The following is a 22692-nucleotide window of genomic DNA, read 5'->3' on the forward strand; positions in this document are numbered from 1 at the left end:
ATTAAAGTTTCATAGAAATACATCTTAAAAGGCTTTCAAACAGACTCTTAAATATTTAAATTCATATTATTCTACTGTCATTGTGAATAACGAAGTGATAAGACGTGTAAATACAAAACTTTAAATATAAAAGACCTATAATTAGCAGTTATCACCGCCATTTTCTTGTATGTCAGTCGTCAAACCACAGAGTACTTAACTAAAGGGAGGTGCGATTGACACGGAGTATATAGAACAATTACGGCTACTGATTGGCGTTACACTTGATCTGGCAAAGAGAAATAGATTTGGTCATTTATTGAAAGATTACATACGTACATACATTAGTCAGAATTAAATTGAATTAAAAAAAAAAAAATGTCGTCTGATAAAATGCCGCTTAGTTCGCCAAAAACGCCATCGGAAAAAGTGGGAGAACCTTCGCGTCCTGTATGGAAATGGTCACCAAGTGATGCACGAAAGTCATACAACGCCGTAATTGAAAAGTTAGATGAATCTTGGAATATTCCGTCCTCAACTAAAAAGATCATCAAAGATGCCTTGGACCTGTTTTATGACTTAATTAGAGATGTAAATAGCGAAAACTTAGCTTTAAAGAGGGAAATGACAAAAATGAAACAAGATATGGAAAATATGGTTCAAGAAGATAGCCAGGCTGAAACCACCCCCAAAAATCTGGATCATCTACTAGAAGGTATTAAGGCCCTTAATGTCAAGAGCGACAAGCTGCAACAAGATATTGAACGCATCGCCTCACAAACAACGCGGTTTCTCGAGACACCGCCGCAAATTGCTGTATCGCCGACCTATGCGGACGTTGTAGCACGAGCTCCAGCCACATCCGGTCACGCAATAATCATAGGGAGCACGTCTCAAGACGACTCGAGCGAGAGCGTGCTCAAAAAGATTAGGGTGGCCGTCGATCCAATTAAAACTGGGGCCCGAGTCGATAGTGTCCGCAGGGTACGAAACCAGCGCGTCGTGATCACATGCGGATCGAGGGAAGAGGTGGAAGTTGTGACAGGCCGACTCAAAGAGAGCCCGACACTCACTTACCAGCAAGTAAAGGGGAAGAATCCTCTCATAATTATTAAGGATGTCCTGTCAGACCTTAAGGACGAAGACGTTCTTTTGGCCCTGACAGCACAAAACAAGTGGTTATTTTCTGGGCTCTCAGAAGAGGAGCAAACAATGGAGATCCGATTTCGAAGACGGTGCCGCAACCCTCACGTAAACCATATCGTTATGCGCGTAGCTCCAAAGCTGTGGCAGCGGGTGACGGCGGAAGGTTCAGTCCACATTGACCTCAAGCGGTCAACGGTGGAGGACTTCTCGCCGGTCATCCAATGTACCCGCTGTCTTGGATTTGGACACGGTCGACGAAACTGCAAAGAAGATGCTAGCCTATGTAGTCACTGTGGTGGCCCTCACCTACGACACGATTGCCCTCATTATATTGTGGGAGAACAACCATGCTGCCTAAATTGCCGGAGCGCCGGTCTGGAGAAAACAGACCATGGGGCTTTTAGTGTCGAGTGTCCGGTCAGGCGAAAGTGGGACTCCATAGCCCGCCTGAGCGTGACGTATTGCTGAGGGACCTGCAGTACTCGGTCTTAAACATGATATTTACAATCTGTTAAAAAATTATATTACGATAATCCTTATTCAAAATTATTTTCTACATTATTGAACTTTTTGAGATATTACTACAAAAAAAAAAAAATAGCTATCAAGTAAAATTTTATTCTTACACTACTAAACTAATTGAAATATAAATAATTGTCTATCGAATATCAGTTGTAATATAATAGTTTTTTTTTATGTGTCAACCATTATAAGCTTTAAAGGTTTCTATAGCAGTATTCAGTTATGATTTGTTATTGACTTTTATAATATATAAAAATAAATTGAAAACCTTTCAGGCTTATTATGCTCTTTATAACCGTTTAGGCTACAACATAAGTATCAACTTTGTTTTTAAAGATTTATAGAATATCTGTACATTTGTCATTAAAACTATATACTTAAATCATTAATGAATAAGGAACATAGCCTTCTATTATGGAAATTAATAAGAAAATGAAATAGTAATAACAATACATATAAATAATAGTATGCAAATTATTAAAAATGCAATGACAACATTTATATATTTTTATTTTTATTTTCAATATTAAGTCAATTATTACAACATTAATTATATTATTTTGATTTTTAGTTAATTTACACTTTTCTGGGTGACTATAACAATGTATATATATTTTTATATAGCACTGTAAAGTTATCATGCAGCTATGATTATTATTGATTTTTGTAAATATTAAAAACAATTTGGAATCCCTTTCATTTCATTATATCAGCTCTTTATGACTGAGCTAAAATACTCTTATTATTATCGATATGAAGATTATATGTTAAAAAATTGTGCCTTTATTGTTAAAACTATGTATATAAGTAATTTTAAGTGTTTAGCTATTTGAAACAAATACAAGCAATATATTTAGTTGAATATTGTAGCGTATGAGAACAAAGAATTTTGTAAAAATGAAAGTCTTGGCTTTTAAAAGTTTCTATAGCACTGTAAATTATGTAACCATTATTTGTGATAAATTTTTGAAAAACTTGTCAGACTTACTACTCACATAAGCTACAGGTAAAATACTCGTATCTATATCGGTTAAGAATACTTAAATGTTAAAAATGAACTTCAAAGTCGGAAGAAATTTAAAACAATGTATTTTATGTTATATATATAGTTAACTGAATATTTATGCATATGAGGACAACAAATTTTGTCCGTCCAAAATGGTTGTACTCATAATTATTTTATGAAATAGAAAATACACAAAGTGTTGGTAAGAAGAGATTGTCTGATGTCTGTCTATATGGTAATGGATGGACCAGGCATCTCTAATTTGTAATATTTTTTATTGTATTGATTGCGAAGTAGCATTTTATGTTAACTTTTTTATTATTGTAAAGAGCTGCCAGAAAAAAGAAAAAGAAAATATATAAAAGAAAAAAAAATATATAACAAAAAAAAATAATAATAAAAAAAAATAAAAAAAAAATAAAAAAAAAAACGGCAGTCTCTCTATCTGAGAACTGAGAAATGCACTAATAACTTCAACAATGTTGAACTACGATACTACGAATAAGATCTAGCAAATATGATCAACTCACTTTCAGCAAATATTGTAAGATATGCCTGTAAAATAGGATCACAACCCCGACCGTTTGATGGTTGGGAAAAACTTGGAGCGAAATTTGAAAAAAAAAAAAAAAAAAAAAAAAAAAAAAAACCTAACGCCGGGCCTACAAAACCGCCAGTTTGAGTGCGACGCTGATCCTGTCAGGTATCTTGCCACTCGACCTGAGAATCCGAGAGGCAGCAGAACTGTACCGCTATAAAAGGGGCGAGGACATTGATGGTATGGCAGACAGGAAGGCTGAACAGCGGGTTAGCTTCCTGGATGCTCCCCATCCAGCCCTCGCTCCTGAGGTAGAATTCTGTTGCCTCGAGGAGACACAGGCCGAAACCGGCGTGGTAGAAGTGCAGGATGACCAAGGAGAAGGAGAGGGTTATCTGCAGGTCTACACCGACGGCAGCAAGATACAGGGCAGGGTTGGAGCCGGAATTTCATACAGGCGGCGAGGCCTGGAAGTCAGAGCAAGAAAACTCAAATTAGAGAATTATTGCTCTGTCTTCCAAGCCGAAATGTGCGCTATTTCGAAGGCTATCGAGGACATCTTGAAGATGCCCGATATGAAGGTCGAGATCCTTAGTGACTCCAGGTCGTCGCTGGAGCTGCTGAGGGATCGATCTTCGTTCCACCCGATAGCCTTCGAAATTAAAAACCTTATCCAGCGGGCCCGAAATATGGGTAAAACCATTCGGTTCCGCTGGGTTCGGGCGCATGTAGGTATTGAGGGGAACGAGAGGGCTGACCACTTGGCGAAGGACGCGGCGCTCCGTTCGAAGTTGAGGTCTGCATACGATGGAGTGCCGGTTTCCACTCTTCGCCGCAACATCCGGGGCAGGACCCTTGAGGTCTGGCAGGAGCGCTACACCGCGGGTCAAACTGCAAGTGTTACAAAAGCGTTCCTGCCAGACGTCAAGGTGTCTTATAAGCTGATACGGGAGGAGCCCTTCTCCGCTTTTATGGCCCAGGTCATCACGGGCCACGGCGGTTTCGCAGCGTATCTCCACCGGTTTGGCCTGAAGGATAGCCCAGTGTGTATATGCGACGGTCAAACGGACGAAAGCGCATTGCACCTGGTGCTCGACTGCCCTAGGTTTGGCCGGTGGAGGTTCGACTTGGAACTGCAGAGCGGAGTGGCTGTACTAGAGGCAAACCTACCCCACCTTATAACGCGACCCACTAGGCAGCTGTTCGAGTCGTTCTGCCATAAAATCCTAGCGGATGTGCTGCCTAGGAACGGCAGCAATATTAATATTAAGCAGCTTAAATTATAATTATATTAGTTTCGTGTTTTGTCTTATATTTATAATTAGTATGGAATAGGCTGTATAGTGTAAATAAGGTATACATTGTACAAAAGCCACAATATAGTGTTAGGTCAATTTATGTAATTTTATTATTAGAAGTAGCATTAATTGTATAAAACGGTTCCCTATGCATAAGCATAGGGGCTGTTATACAACCTTAGCCTTTAAGTAGACGTGCCTAGAATAAGATAGTATTAAGTAATTAAAACTGTAAATATTTCATGTAATAGCAAATAGGTATTAGATTCATAAGTGATAATGAAAGAATATGTTGAGTAGGTAAACTCGTAGCTGTAAGATCATATGTTTAGTAAATAAGGAAAAATTTAAAAAATAATATTGTTAGTTTGTAAGCGATAAAATAAATAAAAACTTAATAAATTAGTAACCCACCCACAACCCCTACCGATCAATGGGAGGGAGAAAGTAGAGTCTTAGTTGTTCCTCGGCCCTGGAGCGAAAGCTGCCAGGGAGGTAGGCCTACTAGGAACAAAAAAAAAAAAAAAAAAAAAAAAAAAAAAAAAAAAAAACCTAACCTAACCTAACCTAACCTAACCTAACCTAACCTAACCTAACCCAGTTTCGCAACTTACGTCGTGCTGAGTGCATACAAAATTTTTGCTTTGTCGTATAATAGTCGTAGTTGTGGAAAAAGATAAGTAAAGCTAAGTTGTGAAGTTATGAAGTGTAGTGTTAAAGTTTATAAGTGCATTTCGACAAGAAAGCAGCTTCAAAAAAAGCTATTGAAAATATAATTTACATAAAATTGTTAACTGTGTTGTGTCCTCGGAATCAACTTATAATTATAAGTACGACTGTGGTGTGTATAAGTGTTGTTTCTCATTATTATATTCATAAAAGACTTCAATTAATTCGATAATTTCTATATTGACTGCTAACTAGATCATAAATTTCAAAACTTAATATATAATACATTCTATTTATAGAATCTACCGACGCCATTTGCTTACAAAATCAAAAAGAACTTTTAGTGACTTTTAAACAACTTATCATAGTAATTCATCGTTCTGAGACCTACAAACAGTCTTATAAATATTAAATTAATTTTGTTTACGTCCTAATTGTAAAAAGTGAAGTGATAAGACAATATAAAAAATATACAAAGTTATTTAAGTATAGCAACGAGCGCCGCCATTTCCGTTTGTTACGCATCAAACCACTGAGTACTTAACCAAAAGGAGGTGCCATTGACACGGAGTATTTAACAGATAGCAACTACTATTACGATTTCCGTTATTATTGAAAGGCCTAATAGAAACTGATTTGGATACTACCTATAATCATTAGATAACAAAAATACATAAATTATATATATTCATTACATTGATTTATTGAAATTAAAAAATATGTCGTCTGACAAAACGCCGATAAGTTCGCCAAAAACGCCTTCGGATGAATTGGGAGAACCTTTGCGTCCCGAGTGGGAGAGGTCACCAATGCATGCGCGAGAATCATACCGCGCCGTAATGGAGAAACTCGATGAATCTTGGAATATTACGTCCTCAACTAAGAAGCTTATCAAAGATGCACTGGATCTATTTTATGATATTATTAGGGCAGTGAATAGTGAAAATTGCGCATTAAAGAGGGAAATGACAAAAATTAAACAAGACATGGATAATATAGTGGAGGTTCAGGGTGATAAACGATCTGAAACCGTCCCTAAAAACCTGGACCGTCTCTTAGAAGGTGTTAAGGCCCTTAACGTCAAGAGCGACAAGATGCAAGAGGAAATCGAGCGCCTCACCGCACAGACAACGCGGCTCATGGAGACGCCGCCATCAACCGTTGCATCACCGACCTATGCGGACGTTGCCGCACGAGCTCCGGCCAAATCCGGTCACTCTATAATCGTTGGGAGCACGTCACAGGAGGATTCAAGCGAAAGCGTGCTCAAAAAGATTAGGGTTGCCGTTGATCCTATTAAGACTGGGGCCCGCGTCGATGGTGTCCGCAGGGTCCGTAACCAGCGCGTTGTCATCACGTGCGGGTCGAAGGAAGAAGCGGAAGTTGTGACCGGCCGACTTAAAGAGAGCCCGTCACTCACTTACCAGGAAGTAAAGGGGAAGAATCCCCTCATAATAATCAAGGATGTTCTGGCAGACCTTAAGGACGAAGACGTTCTTTTGGCTCTGACAGCTCAGAATAAACAGCTATTTTCTGGGCTCTGTATGCTTACTTAAAAAACACCTTTAGTCTCTTCCAACATGGATTTCTGAAAGGTAGATCTACTGTTTCTAATCTTTTACTTCTCAACAATATTATTACTAACGCTATGGATAATTGTATGCAAGTCGATGTAATCTACACCGACTATAGTAAGGCGTTTGATAAAATCGACCACAATACATTAATATGTAAGCTATCTCAGTCGGGAATACGAGGTGACTTGTTACGGTGGTTTTCGTCATACATAGATAATCGTTCACAAGCTGTTGTACTAAATAACTACATTTCTAACTGGGTTCCAGTTCCTAGTGGTGTTCCCCAGGGATCACAACTTGCTCTACTTCTTTTCATTATCTATGTAGGTGATATAGATTCCTGTTTTAAGTCTTCCAATTTACTTTCCTTCGCCGATGATATGAAAATATTCTCTTCAATAACATCAATCCTCGACATGATTGCCCTTCAGGAGTATCTCAACCGCCTAGAGGAGTATTGTCTTACTTATAAACTAGAACTTAATACATCAAAATGTTCAGTAGTCACATATACCTGTAAGATTAACATCTTACAAACAAATTACACATTAAGAGGTCAGGTGCTCTCTAGATGCAATGGTACGAGGGATCTCGGCGTCTACCATGACTCTAAGTTGCTATTCAATGAAGGTTGCTATTAATACAAGGCTTATAAGGCATTAGGTTTTATTAAGCGAATTTCAATGAATTTTAATAATATTAAGACTATTAAGATACTATATTGTACTTTTGTTAGAAGTAATCTGGAATATGCTTCACAAATTTGGAATCCTACATATAGTACGTATGTTGACCGTCTAGAAAGTGTTCAGAGGCGATTTTTAAGATATCTTTGTTTTAAATTTAAGGTACCTTACGATTCTAACAGCTATGTTGATTTGTGTAAAAAGTTTCACTTCTTACCACTCAAAGAACGGCGAAATATAACAGACTTTTTATTTGTGTTAAAAATTATAAGAAATCATGTCGATTGCCCAGATCTGCTGTATAAAGTTAATTTTAATGTACCTCAAAAAACTCTTATATATAGCCCTCCACTTTGTGTTCCTGCTGTTAGTAGCAACTATAGGCAAAACTCATATATGGTGCGAGCGTGTAGAACAGTGAATGATGTTAGTAGATTATTAGATATTGACATATTTGCTACAAGCATTTCCAAGGCAAAGCAGTGCATAACCCTCAACTTTTTTAATTAAGTATTGTTTTTTATTATCTGTTTAAAAGTATCTTTATTGTCATGAATTTGAGCCGAAAAATAGTGTTCACGTACATATTTTATATAACTTCTATTAGTGAAAACCTGTAATTGGCTATCTGTTATTATTTAAGTTTCTACAGAAATTGTATAAGCCGTTGGTTTTCCTTAAATAAATAAATATCCCACTACGCAGTCTTTTTGGTCTTTTGGCAGGACAACAGCGACTTCATTCCTGCTGTACGTGTCGTTACCGGAGAAATAAACGACATGGGTGTCCGTTGTGAAATGGCCATTTCATTTCCAGTGGGTTTTACTCAGACCACAGATCCTGAGTTTGCAGCGAGTAATTTCTCTTTCAAGAATGTCAAGCTTTCCAGGTTGGAGTAATCCGCGCACGTTCCAAGTACCTATCGTTTGGGTGTGGCACATCTTTACTGAGTTTCCAGTAGTTCATTTTCCATGTGATGCCTGGTTTCCTACATCCACATGTCCGGTAACCCATTTCCCACCGACTGCCCCGGACGCAGCACGGCGCCGGTTGCTAAGCGGGTCGCATGGCCACTTATAATTCTTTGCTTGTACTGACATGACGACGTTCATGGGAAAATAATGCAGTGGTTTCCCGTTGCCTTCTGCATCAGGCATTTCAGGACTTATTTAAGCTCCTAGGCCGCTGTCACCTCTTTTGACTGGTTGGCCGATCAGGCCCGTTGTGGTTTTAAATCAGAGTTTTCCTTCTCCTAGACGAGCAGCCTACCATGGCTGACGAGGCCCATCTCCCCGAGCAGTGGTGCTTATATTAAAGGGGCGGCTCCAACTCGCCACTGTCATCAACCGCTTACGAGATTGCGCGCCATTTGTTGGGGCACACCCAGCCACTGGCTCCCCGACGCCTCTACGATAGACCGCTCCGTTGTCCGCGACTGCTTATTGGTTATTCGCAGCTAACCTCCATATCTGAAGGCCGTTCGCTATCCGCAACCTGCGACGCGTGTGGTGGCAATGAGCTCTGCCGCTGGAATGATAATCTCCCAGAACCACATAATCTCCCCAGAACCACAATAATCTCCCCAGAACCACATTATGTTATATGGATATAACTCATTTGAATGGGAATGATGAAAGCACTTAAGTAAATAGTCAAAAGATGAAAGGAAGAAAGATCTTAAAAATGATGGTTTTGATATAAAGATAGTTAAAAAATTATAATATATTACATAAGCAGGCGATATTAACTAAAAACCCAACAGACTTAATGACGTCACAACTGAGTAATCGACTTGACGTTTCTAATTCTAAGATAAATAAAAATAACTTCAATTGGGGACAGATTAATTACTCTCAAAGTAAAGGTTTTCGGCCTTATAGAAGAAGAATCCAAATTCTGTCATCATAACTATTATCTCGTCAGCGTAATTTATGGTCCGGTGTCCTGTGTGAATCATTCATTGATAAAAGAGTTAAATTTTAAGAGCGTTGCCAGCCTGTTTGATATGCATACTCAATATTGTGCGCTGGACTGTTGACAGCTTAGGCAGCACTGATCACTTACTGTCAAGTTTCAGGTACAGAACACACATTTGCCTGTTGTTTTTTGAATACACTTTTACACATATTTATTTGTCAGGGTACGAGAATAGTTCTTTTGCGAGTTCGGACACATTTCTTGTGGAGATTGACAGCGGATGGATGACAATGGATGGAGTTGGATTATTGTTGAGAGTACCTTTTTTTATGCCTTTTTAATAATGTTCAATCAAAATTAAAATAGTGTAAAACCTTGATCATTGTGTTTCGTGCTCGCATTTTACACTAACGTCACCTACAGTCATATAATGTCTTCTAACGATAATGCCAACGGGAATAATGGTTCTCCAACAATTAAATTATAAACAATTGTTCTTTGTGCAATGTTGTATAAACCTGGAAAAATATCGCAATGTAGCTCATTCTACAGTTTGGTTGTGCAGGAGGGAAGTTCCTAGAAAACCGTGCTGTAGAGCACACATCCATGTCGAGAATGGATTTGTCTGCAGAGATCAGGTTAAGCATCTCTATGGAATACCCCGTGATAAATGCATTAGAAGTCACAATATGAAGCGATCCCTACACATTAAAAAGCGATCGATCCAATAATGCCATAATAATTAATTGAACGGATTGAAATAAATATTACCTCGTAGATAATCTCCTTCCAATATGAAAATGATATCAAGTTGAATACATGAGCCATATACACGAATGCGTATTGTTTGATAACTTCTAGTGTTAAGTCTTGCTCTCCCATGTTAGACATAATAGATGATAAATTGAAGAGTATGGACAGTAAGTGCTCAACTAAAAAGAACATTTTTGAAAAAACATTTTTGAGCTTTTTATACAACTGTCAATATACTGAGGGTCTGAATGTGTTTTTCAAATTAACTTAGTAAAGTATTAATTATAAAACGTTGCAAAAGGTAATTTATTTCCGAGATATATATTACGTTAACTTCAATAATCATCATAAGCCTCCCCGAAAGATCTCCACGACGCGGACGATCGGTCCTGCGCTGCCCTGATAAAACGTATTCCGGCGATCTCGACCAGATCGTCTCTATCTTGATGGGGGACCTACCAACACTGCGTCTTCCGATACGTAGTCACCATTCGAGGACTTTTCTTCCCACTGCCACTTCAGTTTTGTAATGTCGGTGACTTTCGTTCTCCTACGGATCTCCTCATAAACATCAGTAACAGTTTATAATACAACTGGTTTTAGTTTTTCAAACATTACTTAAACTTACCTTCCAACCAATTGATACGTTTTATCATAGCTTTTGTAAAATGTGGTCTTAATTAGTATGTATGATTCTCACATGAAGGGAAGTAAGAACCCATGCTCCAAGTTCGGGAATACTGCAGCTGATATTAGAATCCAATAAGTTTTAAGGTATTTTTAATAGCAGCATTATTTGCCTATTAATTATATTATAAATTGAAATCTGATGATAAAGATTGAATACTTATACTTACATATCGTAATAGGTTGGCAACGATCCTGTGTTTCCTCTGGTATTGCAGAATTGGTGGCGGTGGTGATCACTTCAACATCAGCTGACTCGTACTCATGTATGGTAATTTGTTACACGTGAGCAGTATCGAATGACATTATTTTTTAAACTCAGCATAAACTTCAATAATTTGAACTTCCTTGTTTTAAAAAAATATACGTTTGGTATTTATGTTTTAAATTATGCTTGTAGTATGTTATTTAAGATAATACTCCAGGGGTAGGAATGTAAAATGTCAATAATTAATTCCGATAAAGCCTAGCGTTTATAAGGTAAAGTGTAAACTGCTTACTTCAGTTAACTTTATTCTATTCTATTCATTGAATTCTTATTTATTCAATTTCAAATTTTCATACTCAAAAAGATTTAAGCAAATTTACCTCAAAATCTACCACTCATAAAGATCTCATACCTGGTAATAACGGGAGTACAAATTAATGTTTGATTCTGTTGTTAACATTATATCATATAAAACAGTTTCTACTATTTTTTTTTTTATGGAATAGGAGGATAAACGAGCGTACGGTTCTCCTGGTGTTAAGTAATCACCGCCGCCCACACTCTCCTGCAACACCAGAGGAATAACATGAGCGTTGCAAGCCTTTAAGGAAGGTGTACGCGCTTTTCTTGAAGGTACCCATGTCGTATCGTCCCGGAAACACCGCACAAGGAAGCTCATTCCACAGCTTCGTAGTACGAGGAAGAAAGCTAAAAATTCAATAATGTGCCTTTGTATACAGAGTTATTCGTAATTCGATGTTAGGAGGTAATAGGGGTGACTATTTGTGATGATTTATATTATATCCAACCAGTGAACCATTTTTGAGAGAATAAGAATTTATTTAAAAAAAGGATCTATTTCTTATACCTCAGTATCAATCTCATTCAAATTCAAATTCCAATATTTTTATTTAAAATAGGATTCTAAATCACTTATTGAACGTCAAAAACCATTCATTATAGACTGCCTCAAACCTGAGAAGAACGAGCGCAAGAAACTCAGCGGGCTTTTTTTATATAAAAATATGGATAAAAGTGTAATATAGTACAATAAACATTTATAATTAAAAAGCCTGAGGGTGTTTCCTTCAAACGCTTCATTCCCAGTCTGTGGTATCATTAAGAAAATCGTTTATGTTATAATAAACTTTTCCATACAAACGTTTTTTAACAATTCATTTAAATTTCGTAACGCATTTTTTTTTTGTACATTTTCTGGGATCATATTATAAAAACGTATACTTCGCCCAATAAAAGACTTACTAACTCGACTGAACCAAGTAGCAGGCATAACAAGTTTATGTTTGTTCCTCGAGTTAACATTATGATTGTCTCAGTTTCTAGCAAATTCCTTAATGTGCCTATGAACATATAGAGCATTATCAAGAGTATATTGAGAAGCAACAGTCATAATGTTTATTTCTTTAAACATTTGTTTTAATGATTCTTTGTTGATTGATACATTATTTATTAGTCACCCCAGCCAACATATTCTCTAGAACCTCAACATCATCGACATAGCCAACTAGTAAACTTGAGAATAGTCTCATGGAAAAAAATTATAATATTTTTAGTTCTTACCTGTAGCTATTGTCATAAACGTGTAGGAAAAGCATGTCAGCTTAAATGGCTTTTGTATTTCTATTCTTAAAGGTGCAAACAGTTGTTCAATTTTTGCCGTTTTATGCATAAACCTTGGCCAATTTCTTGCGAGAATCAATAAGAAAATTGACATCAGTGTTGCTATTACATAAAAAATTAACATTGCTGAAACAATTAATTCAAATGTTTTTAATATCGTTTCTCTGTCCTCCAAAGACGATGCATAAGTGATTTCTTTTTCTGTTTATAATAACTATATGAATTTATTCAGATAATAAGAAAAGTAAACATTGTAAGAAAGAAAGTATAGTAATTTTCCTTGGCATAATCCCCGCGCATGGGACAGAGCGCCATGATAATAACGTCACAGAAAGGTTAGACCAAAGACACAACAGTAATTGCCAATCAAAAGTACCTACATTCATATTATTGACCACTGCTTGTTGACATCACAGACATTGGTATGACATGGTTCTATCCCAGTTTGAAAAGGCGGGGTTTAATAAATAATATAAATCTGAGAATGCTCTTTTCCAATTATATCTTAGAAATCCTTATACTGGTGCCCATGCGTTTTCTGTATGAGTGCATATTGTTATTGGTATTTGAAGACGAAACTTACCAAAATTATTAAAACCCAAATTATTTGATAAATGGACTAAGCTTAAGCACATTATGAGTGCCTGTAGGATGATAAATATCAAATTTATTAGAAAATAAATTGATTTTATTTTACTGCACCTGAAATTTCATAAACAGAGTGAAAAGGGAGATTGTTACCAAATACAATCCGTCTTATTCATTAAAAAGATTCGTAGGAAAGCATTGAATTATAGTTGTTAAATATATGGACGATTGTAAAAAAAAAATACACTTTATCTGTTAGGGACGAGACGAGCAGGTTGTTCAGCTGATGGTAATTCATACGCCCTGCCCATTACATTGCAGTGCAACTCAGGATTTTTGAAAAACCCAAAAATTCTGAGCGGCACTACAATTGCGCTCGTCACCTTGAGACGTAATATGTTAAGTCTCATTTGCCCAGTAGTTTTACTAGCTGCGGCGCCCTTCAGACCGAAACACAATAATGTTTACACATAACTACTTCACGGCAGGGATAGGCGCCGTATAGACCCATAATCTAGCCGGCATCCTGTGCAAACGCGTCTTGGTATGGAAATGGTATAAGGCTCCTATTTCCGCAATTAAACTACTTAGCTGGGTCCATGTTGCATTTTGCGTGCAGTATTGGCTAGTCAACCAACCCGGCTCCTTCCAGAAGTTCAGAACATTCCTGTGGTATTCGCAGACTTCCAGGAGTGATCTCGTATTCACTAAGACTTTGCTACGCCCACACATTCTACGATTACATGAGCTACCGTTTCATCCTAGGCTAGACATCTAAGACTGTCCGTTACGCCGATTGTGAAAAGGTGCTTATTTATTGATTTATGACCCGTTAGGGTACCCACCAATATTCGGATATCATGTCTGATTAGGCTCATAAGTCGATTTGTCAGTTTGGGCGATAGTGCAGGTAACGTGTTTTAGTAAAAGTCGAAAATATTTCGCTTAGAAGTGTATTTGTAAGGTTTAAATAGATTTATTATCATGATGGAATCTTTGAGAGAGGAAATTCCTTTTATAGGCATTTTTTAAAGCATTTTTAGTTGTTTAACATAAAATTGCTTTTGTGTACGGATACTATCATTTAGGGATATTGAACTGGTAAGGAAGAAAAATAGCCTCCAGCTGTTTTTAATGGTAAGTATTTTACGTGTTACAAGATAGTCAGTAGACTATAATAAATAGTACATTACTGCAGCGGCCAGCAAGAGAGGCATTGATAGACGAACCTTAAATTATTAAATTACGAATGTGTTTACCCACATACGTAGGTCCAAATAGTACTTAAAATTATCAAATATGCCCGGATATTTAAACTAAACGGCTCTTGCAGCCTTTTGAATTTCAGGTAGCGTAGAAGTAAGTTATTACACTCATTGTCTTTTTTGTCTAATACTTTTCCAAATCAATGACGAACATCGAACAACAACAAGTTTTCGATAAAGTGTTGTTGATTTTTTTCAATAAATAGATTACTATTTTCAAGCCAGTTCGAAAATTAAACAAAATCATTGATAAGTTACCTCCTTGGTTGATCCTATACCTGGCTGAACGCTCGTGTGTCCTCCTCTTCCATTAGAAAATGAGGGTTGAGGCGTGTTTGTGAGTCATTGTGTGTATGTGTGATCAAATGTGCGAATCTTTTAGGTAAAATTTGTATTGAAACAAAACAAATCTTATAACTATATTTACAATACTATGACTACATACTACATCTTTTTGATATATGCTTTTATTTTAGATTTAATAGAATAGAAGTTTATTATTTTATATATACCCAACTATTATCTTTTATAATATTATATGGTACAATACATACTTAAGGTCCGCAATATCAGGGCTATCAAGTCCCTCCACAGAAAATGCTCCAGCAACTTTGGCAATTTGCAGAGTTCTTCGTAAACAGGCATGCATTTCACAATTTTTATTAGTTTTTCCGTTCGGTTGGACATGTATTTTCATGATAACTATGCAACTATACGGAGTTTTAATGAGTTCAATCGTAATATTATCCTAGAATCCCTAATAATAATTGTTTCTACACACAAATTATGGAATTACCACAGTTAAAGGCATAAATTATGTTCTTTAAAAGTATTTCAATGAAGGTGATACATTCAAGATCTGGTAAAACCATAAAATAAAAATTACTAGTTACTAACAGCTACAATAGAAGAATAATGTAAAACTGAAATCACAACTAGTAATAATATTATACTCTAAAAGATATATTTGACAGATATAAGTAAATTACAAATATGATAAAATCTACATTTACCAGGGAATGATAAGATCAAATGAAACATAATTTAGAACTTACAAATCAACACTCGATCATAAATGAAGAACAAATTTCTGTAACAAAACTTATAATATTATGTCTTTTTTTAATGAAAATAAGGGACGAGATGAGCAGGATGTTTAGCTGATGGTAATTGATACGCCCTGCCCATTACAATGCGGTGCCGCTCAAGATTATTAAAAACCCAAAAATTCTGAGCGGCACTACAACTGCGCTCGTCACCTTGAGCCATAAGATGTCAAATCTCATTTGCTCAGTAATATCACTAGCTACGGCGACCTTCAGATCGAAACACAGTAATGTTTACACATTACTGTTTGTATTCACGGCAGAAATAGGCGACGTTGTGGTACCAATCTAGCCGGCATCCGGTGCAAAGGAGCCTCCCACTGGTTCTGGTCCCAAGACTAAATGAGAATTATTTGTAAATATTATTTTTGTATGGGTCACCTGTTGGTATATGGCCACGACAGCCAGTACTCTTGTACCAGAGGGAACATAAGAGATTTGCTGACCTTATTAAGCGTTGGTTTATCCGGTACTTGTGAATTATAAAACCGAAAACATATTGGTTCGTGACGGGCGAGGATCGAACCGGGGTCTCGTGGTGAGAGTGAACGGTTCAACATTATATCGCCCCAAAAATAGCCAAAATAGCTGCCAGCGCTTGGGTTGCCAGTAACCCTATTGAGGAGCGAAGATAGTACTTTGTGGATTCTTCGCACCTCTTGGCCCCACGGGCCAAGTGTCTCAACACCAAACGGCACAAAGATGTAAGACTCACTGAGTCTGATATTTTGCGACGTTTGCTGTCTTCGGCAGTCGAAGCAGTAGTCCCAGCACCAACTGACGTAACTTGAACATGAGAAGGAGCCAGAGTGTCGACGCAAGTCGCGCTCCACACCAGCGCCCTTCCCCGTGCCCAAGCCACCAGGGTTATTCCATTAGGAAAGTGTTAAGGTTGTACGTACATCTTTCCTCTGAATTCCTTAACAATAAAAGTAAAATATAGTTAAATAATATTCATTATTTATTGAATTATAGTTCTTCAAGTATACATGAATATGTGTGAATCATCCCCTATTGAGGTACGCTGTATATTTTATGCAGTGAATACAAAATAAAGCTAATTCCACACTGTGCCGTTACGATGCTAACATTGTAACTATTTGAGTATCTATCAGGATTAAAATAAACAACGAAAGCATTGTAATAGATACTGGAATATGACTTCATAGGAGGAAGGATATGAGGAAGTTCATAACAAATTTCAGAAAAAAAAAACAATTGTAGTAGAAGTTGTACTTTATGGAAAAAAAATTATAACATTTTATTATTTTAGTTACTTCTTTGATTAACTTTTTTTTTATGGGATAGGAGGACAAACAAGCGAACGGGTCACCTGTTGTTAAGTGATCACCGCCGCCCACATTCTCTCGCAACACCAGAGAAATCACAAGAGCGTTGCCGGCCTTTAAGGAAGGTGTACGCGCTTTTTTTGAAGGTACCCATGTCGTATCGTCCCGGAAACACCGCACAAGGAAGCTCATTCCACAGCTTTGTAGTACGTGGAAGAAAGCTCCTAGAAAACCGCACTGTGGAGGACCGCCACACATCCAGATGGTGGGGATGATATCCTAACTTGTAGCGTGTCATACGAAGGTGGAATTCGGCGGCGGGAATCAGGTTGAACAGCTCTTCAGAACACTCCCCGTGATAAATGCGGTAGAAGGCACACAATGAAGCGACGTCTCTACGCAACGCCAAGTGATCTAGCCGTTCACAGAGCACTGGGTCCCCGACAATTCGAGCTGCTCTGCATTACACGCGGTCAAATGGATCGAGCTGATACTGGGGTGCGCCAGATTCGAGCAAAAACCGTCGACAAAGACTTGTATGCTACGCTCAGTGAGGAAGCTGGAGGTCCACTTGCATAAGCTCTCGGGAAGCCAAAATGATGGAAGTTTTGAGGAGAGCGCCTTGTGCCATACACGATCAAAGGCCTTCGCTATATCCAGGCTAACTGCCAGGCCTTCCCCCTTGCTTTCAATAGCCGCCGCCCATCTATGTGATAGGTATACCAGAAGATCACCTGCCGACCGACCATGGCGAAATCCGTGTTGTCGATCGTTGATCAACTGGTGACCCTCTAGGTATACTAAAAGATGGCAGCTAATTATGCTCTCCATGATTTTGGAGAGCAGGGAGGTAAGATCCGAACTGTCTCCTTTTTTTTGGATCGGATGGACAAGGGCTGACTTCCATGAGTCAGGGACTACGCCTTTGGAATAAGAGTGCCGGAATAAACGCACCGGCGTCAACTCAGGGGCACACGTTCTAAGTACGATTGGAGAAATGCCATCCAGCCCGCTCGACTTCCTGACGTCCAACGAAAACAGAGCTCGCTTAACAATTTTCTGTCTGAACTGTACTTCAGGCATAGAGCTCTGACACCGCGGGATGGTCGGCGGTGTTTTTCCGTTGTCGTCATTTTCGAGTTGGAGGCGAAAAGAGCGCACAGTAGATCGGCTTTCTTTTTTGCCGTATGGGCCAGGGTGTCATTCCTCATATGAAACGGCGGCATGGACGGCTGGTTGAAGTTACCAAGAGCAGCTTTCGACAACGACCAGAACTTGCGTGTTCCAGTCGGGTAACTGGAAATCTGCTCGCCGATTTTGACGACGTGCTTTGACTTCACACGGGCGATTTGCCGCTTAAAAAATCATGAGGCACGGTTGTATTTCCTCTTAAGAACTTTGCAGTTCGGATCCTTTGTGCCCAGCGCCGCAACCCAAGTTCGATACGCCTGTTTTTTGCAATCAGATGCTGCTTTAACTGACGCATCGAACCAGGGCTGTGATCTGCCACCGATCGGTACTACAGAGCTTGGTATAAAGATATCCATGCCCTTCAGTATCACATCGGCTACTGCAACGGCGCAGGCACTAGGATCATCCGAAGGGAAACAAACCCTGCCCCAAGGGTAGGATGCAAAAAAGGAACGCATCCTATCCCAATCTGCTGACTTGTAGTGCCAAACGCGGCGGGTCGCTGGTGGTCTACGACGTTGGCGTCGGATGGGCACTACACTACTGACCAGGCAATGGTCAGACGTTCCGAGAGGGGCGTCGACAGAGACCTGGTAACTATCGGGATGTGTAGTCAGGAGAAGATAGATCTAATAATGACGGCATGTGGCTATTCACATCCGGGAGCCGCCTAGGCGACTCAACCAATTGGGACAGACCATACGCCAATGCAAAATTGTTCACAGATCGCCCTGCGTAGTCTGTGGTACGTGATCCAAGCCATTCGGCATTGTACCCGTTGAAATCATCCAAGACTACGATTTCAGCGGAGGGGATCTGTGCAAGCACGTCGTCAATTGCCGCTTGAACGCAGCCCATGAGATGATCGGTTTCTGCGTTACCACTATGGGACCTGTAAACACACGCGGACGCACTCCTCTAAATCTACGCGGAGCCAGAGAGTAGACAGGTCCCTACCCTCAAAATTGCCACGGGTATGAGGCCACCCCGGCATGAGGCTAAAAGTTGTGCTCAATATTGTACCCGGGGTACGTTAAATATGACGTATCGCTAGGTCGACATATCTGCGTCTCCGTAAGGAAACAAAAGGCCGGCTGCGCCGTCTCAAGGTGGTATTGGACGGCGTTTAAGTTGGAGTGAATTCCCCGGATGTTACAAAAGTACACATTAAGCGTGGAGCGGGGTGCCGTGGTGTTGCTGCCTCCCCAGAATACGAGGGGCAGCCCGAGCGCGTATGCTCGGGGAGGGATTCTCCGGCTGTACTAGAGCCGGTACTCTCCTGGGGTAATTTCTGCTTTAATACCGCTCTCATATTTTGTTGGGGGAAGGGGGGGGGGGAATGGCCTCCGGTCCTTGACACTAACCTATGCGAAACATAGCGGCATTAAGCTGCTACTTCACGCCGGCATTCTGTGCGAGTGTGGTAAGTAACCCGGACGAATCTGGCCCGATTGTGCTGACGTCAAAAGACGGTAGCGGGTCTCCCCCCACTTTCAATAAGCCCGTAGTCGCCTCTTACAACACCCTTGGGCCTGGGATTACCGTATTCTTTTTACGCCCCGGTTAAGCACAAGGCAACACTTAACTTCATATTTAAAAAAAAAATCTTATAAAATAATAAAAAATTCGTGTTATTGTAGTTACAAATTTTTAATGTTTCACATCATAGGATTGATGTGAACCTTAAATTAAGTTAGAACGTGCGCAAAGATCATAAAAGTTAAATAAAACACTTTTAAAAGAATAAAACTCGTATGCTATTCAAAGAAAATACTATCATAAAAGTTGGCAATTTTAAAGATCGGAGATACTCTACCAACCAACTATAAATAGATTTTCTAGCACTAACTGGTAGGACATATTTATATTAATTAATATCAAAATTAAATTAATATTAGAAAATCCTACAGTGAATTAAAACGAGTTTACGAGATAAACAATGGCTTTTTGTAGACTTCTTTTGCTCATCACTTTTCTTACTACCTAGGTCCTCCATCATATAGTAAAATCTATAAATCAGAACCCATAATACATAAAAAATATACACATTCCTTGAAAAAAATACTAAGATGATCTTTATGCTGATGATACGGACTTTTATATTTCCTTCGTTCCTGTAGACACAGTGGCAGCTACTCAGCTCAAACTAAAATCTGACTTAGAGGAAATACGTTTATGGACGAAAAGGAAATGCTTAGTGCTAAATCCCGTTAAGTCTCAGTGTATGGTATTGGGCTCCAAAACTGTTGTTAATAAAATAAACATGCTTAATCCCATAATAAAAATTAATAATATTATTTGTTACTTGTTCAATACAAGTCAAGGAGGCTCGTAATTTGGGATTTGTTTTTGACACCGCACTGCGCTTCGAGACCCTTCATCTGCCCGCTCTACTCCTTGGGGTACTTTAAGAACGGTATCCCAAAATACTGGCGTGACAAACTTATGTGGTTGGTTGTTAGGTGTTGGTCAGCAGCCATTAAGCGAGATTTTTACCTGACTGTATTGGCTACGCCGAGGAATAGAACAGTCGCATTTAAGGGAAGTTTTAAGTTTTCCGCAAGTGCTGGAATTACTTGCCACCAGTAAGATCACTTAGGTAAATCATAATTTAAAAATAAATCAAAAACTTATCTTAAGTTTTTGATTTATTTTTTTAATTTTTATTACTTATCTTAAGTTTTTGATTTATTTTTAAGTACACAAAAAATCAATTAATCATTCCAGCACTTAGACCGTGCGTCCTTGTTTTGCCTACAGGCAGCGGTTGTGTTTTGTAATACTGCTTTTGTCTTACTATTTTCCTGTTTATTTTTATTCATTTATTTTATTTAGTTTTTTTTGTTTCTCATCATTTAATTTTAATTAGTTAGTAATTGATTGATAATTTAACCAGGCTGTATCCGTGATGACACCCAAGTAAGGCTCCCACTGAAAACCAGCGCTGCAGTTTGCTGCAGCACAATGGTTATATTCAACATACTTATGTATACACAAATATTACTGCAAAAAGAAAAAAGATTTTAATGATTAATCTTAAGTTGTTACATATACTACATTGTTAAACGATGACAGTAAAATGGCAAGTTAACTCTGCCGCAATACAATTTTATTAAACTAGTTCGGAGGGTAGTTGATAATATGTTATTTTATTGAATTATTGCTTCTTTTGTATCTAACGGGCTTAGTAACACGGTTTTCTATTTCCTTTTCTTCGTCCATCGCCGTTGCATTGTGCCACGGTTTTTCTATTCTGTGCATTGTGTTGTTTATTTTTTTTTTCATGAAATTAAGGGACGAGATAACAATGCTCAGGATTCTTGAAAAATGCAATAAATCTGAGCGGCAATAAAATAGCGCTGGTCACCTCGAGACATAAGATGTTAAGTCTCATTTGCCCAGTAATTTCATCAGCTACTGCGCCCTTCAGACCGAAACACAGTAATGCTTACTCAATACTCAATTCACGGCAGCAACAGGCGCCGCGGCCGGTGCGGTCTCCATGATCTAGCCGGCATCCTGTACAAAGATGCCTGCCACTGGTAAAACGCAGTGTGGACGTACCCTTAGTCCGCTTGACATCTTGACTGTCATAACATGGAAATTATGTGCTTGCATCCCTTGCTTGTCTATTTTGAAAATGCAACTTGGAATAATAAAACGAATTGAACGTTAACGTTCTATCATTGAGCTGTCAAAGTTGCTTCACGATCGGTTTATGTGACCTTGAATCAGTTCTACAAACTTTACAAATTCATCAGACACGCTGACATAACCACACCGATTAAATTTGCTTAGTAAGAATGTAGTATGTGAAGTGTAGTTTCCGTATATAATATTATCTAATATATAAAATTCTCCTGCCGCGGTGTTTGTTACTATGCTCTTCCGAAACGGCTGAATCGATTTGTATGAAATTTTATGTGCATATCGGGTAGGTCTGAGAATCGGACAACATCTATTTTTTATACCCATAAATAAGGAAGGTGAAATACTTTAAAAAATTCAAAAAACTTAAAATTTTCACCCTTCTACGATCAACCCGTGTTTTTTAATCGCGATTGATATTCTGTTCCATCCACAGATACGCAATAGAGTTGTGCAAGATGACAATCGAATATAATAATTGTAGTAGAATTATTGTCATGTATTGTTTAAAATTTACTTAAATAATATATTTTTTCTCTTTAAATTTATCTAAATAATGTATATGGCAAAAGAACGTTAGCCGGGTCAGCTAGTAATGTTACAAATGTGAATGTAAGTTTTTTTATTACGCTTTCAAGCCTAAACCACCGAATCAATTTTGATAAAATTTAATACAGAGATAGACTAGATTTTGGTAAAGGACATAGGCTACCTATCATTGAGAAAAAATTAATGGAGGGGTTGAATAGAGGATGGAATTTTGTGTGGGAATTTGTTATTCTCGGAGATAAAACCATAAACTTTGTATTTTGGCACTTGATAAGTAGTAATTTATAAGCATTGATTCGAGCATTTTTGAAACTTTGACCTACATGGGGATGAAATGAGATATTAAAGTTAGTAGGGAAATACTATGAAAGAGACTGTCAACAATGACAAGCGATATCCGCTCAATCATAGTAGAGTGCCACCAGCAGC

Source organism: Leptidea sinapis, chromosome 43 (assembly GCF_905404315.1).
Source record: "Leptidea sinapis chromosome 43, ilLepSina1.1, whole genome shotgun sequence".
In the NCBI taxonomy this organism is placed as follows: Eukaryota; Metazoa; Arthropoda; class Insecta; order Lepidoptera; family Pieridae; genus Leptidea; species Leptidea sinapis.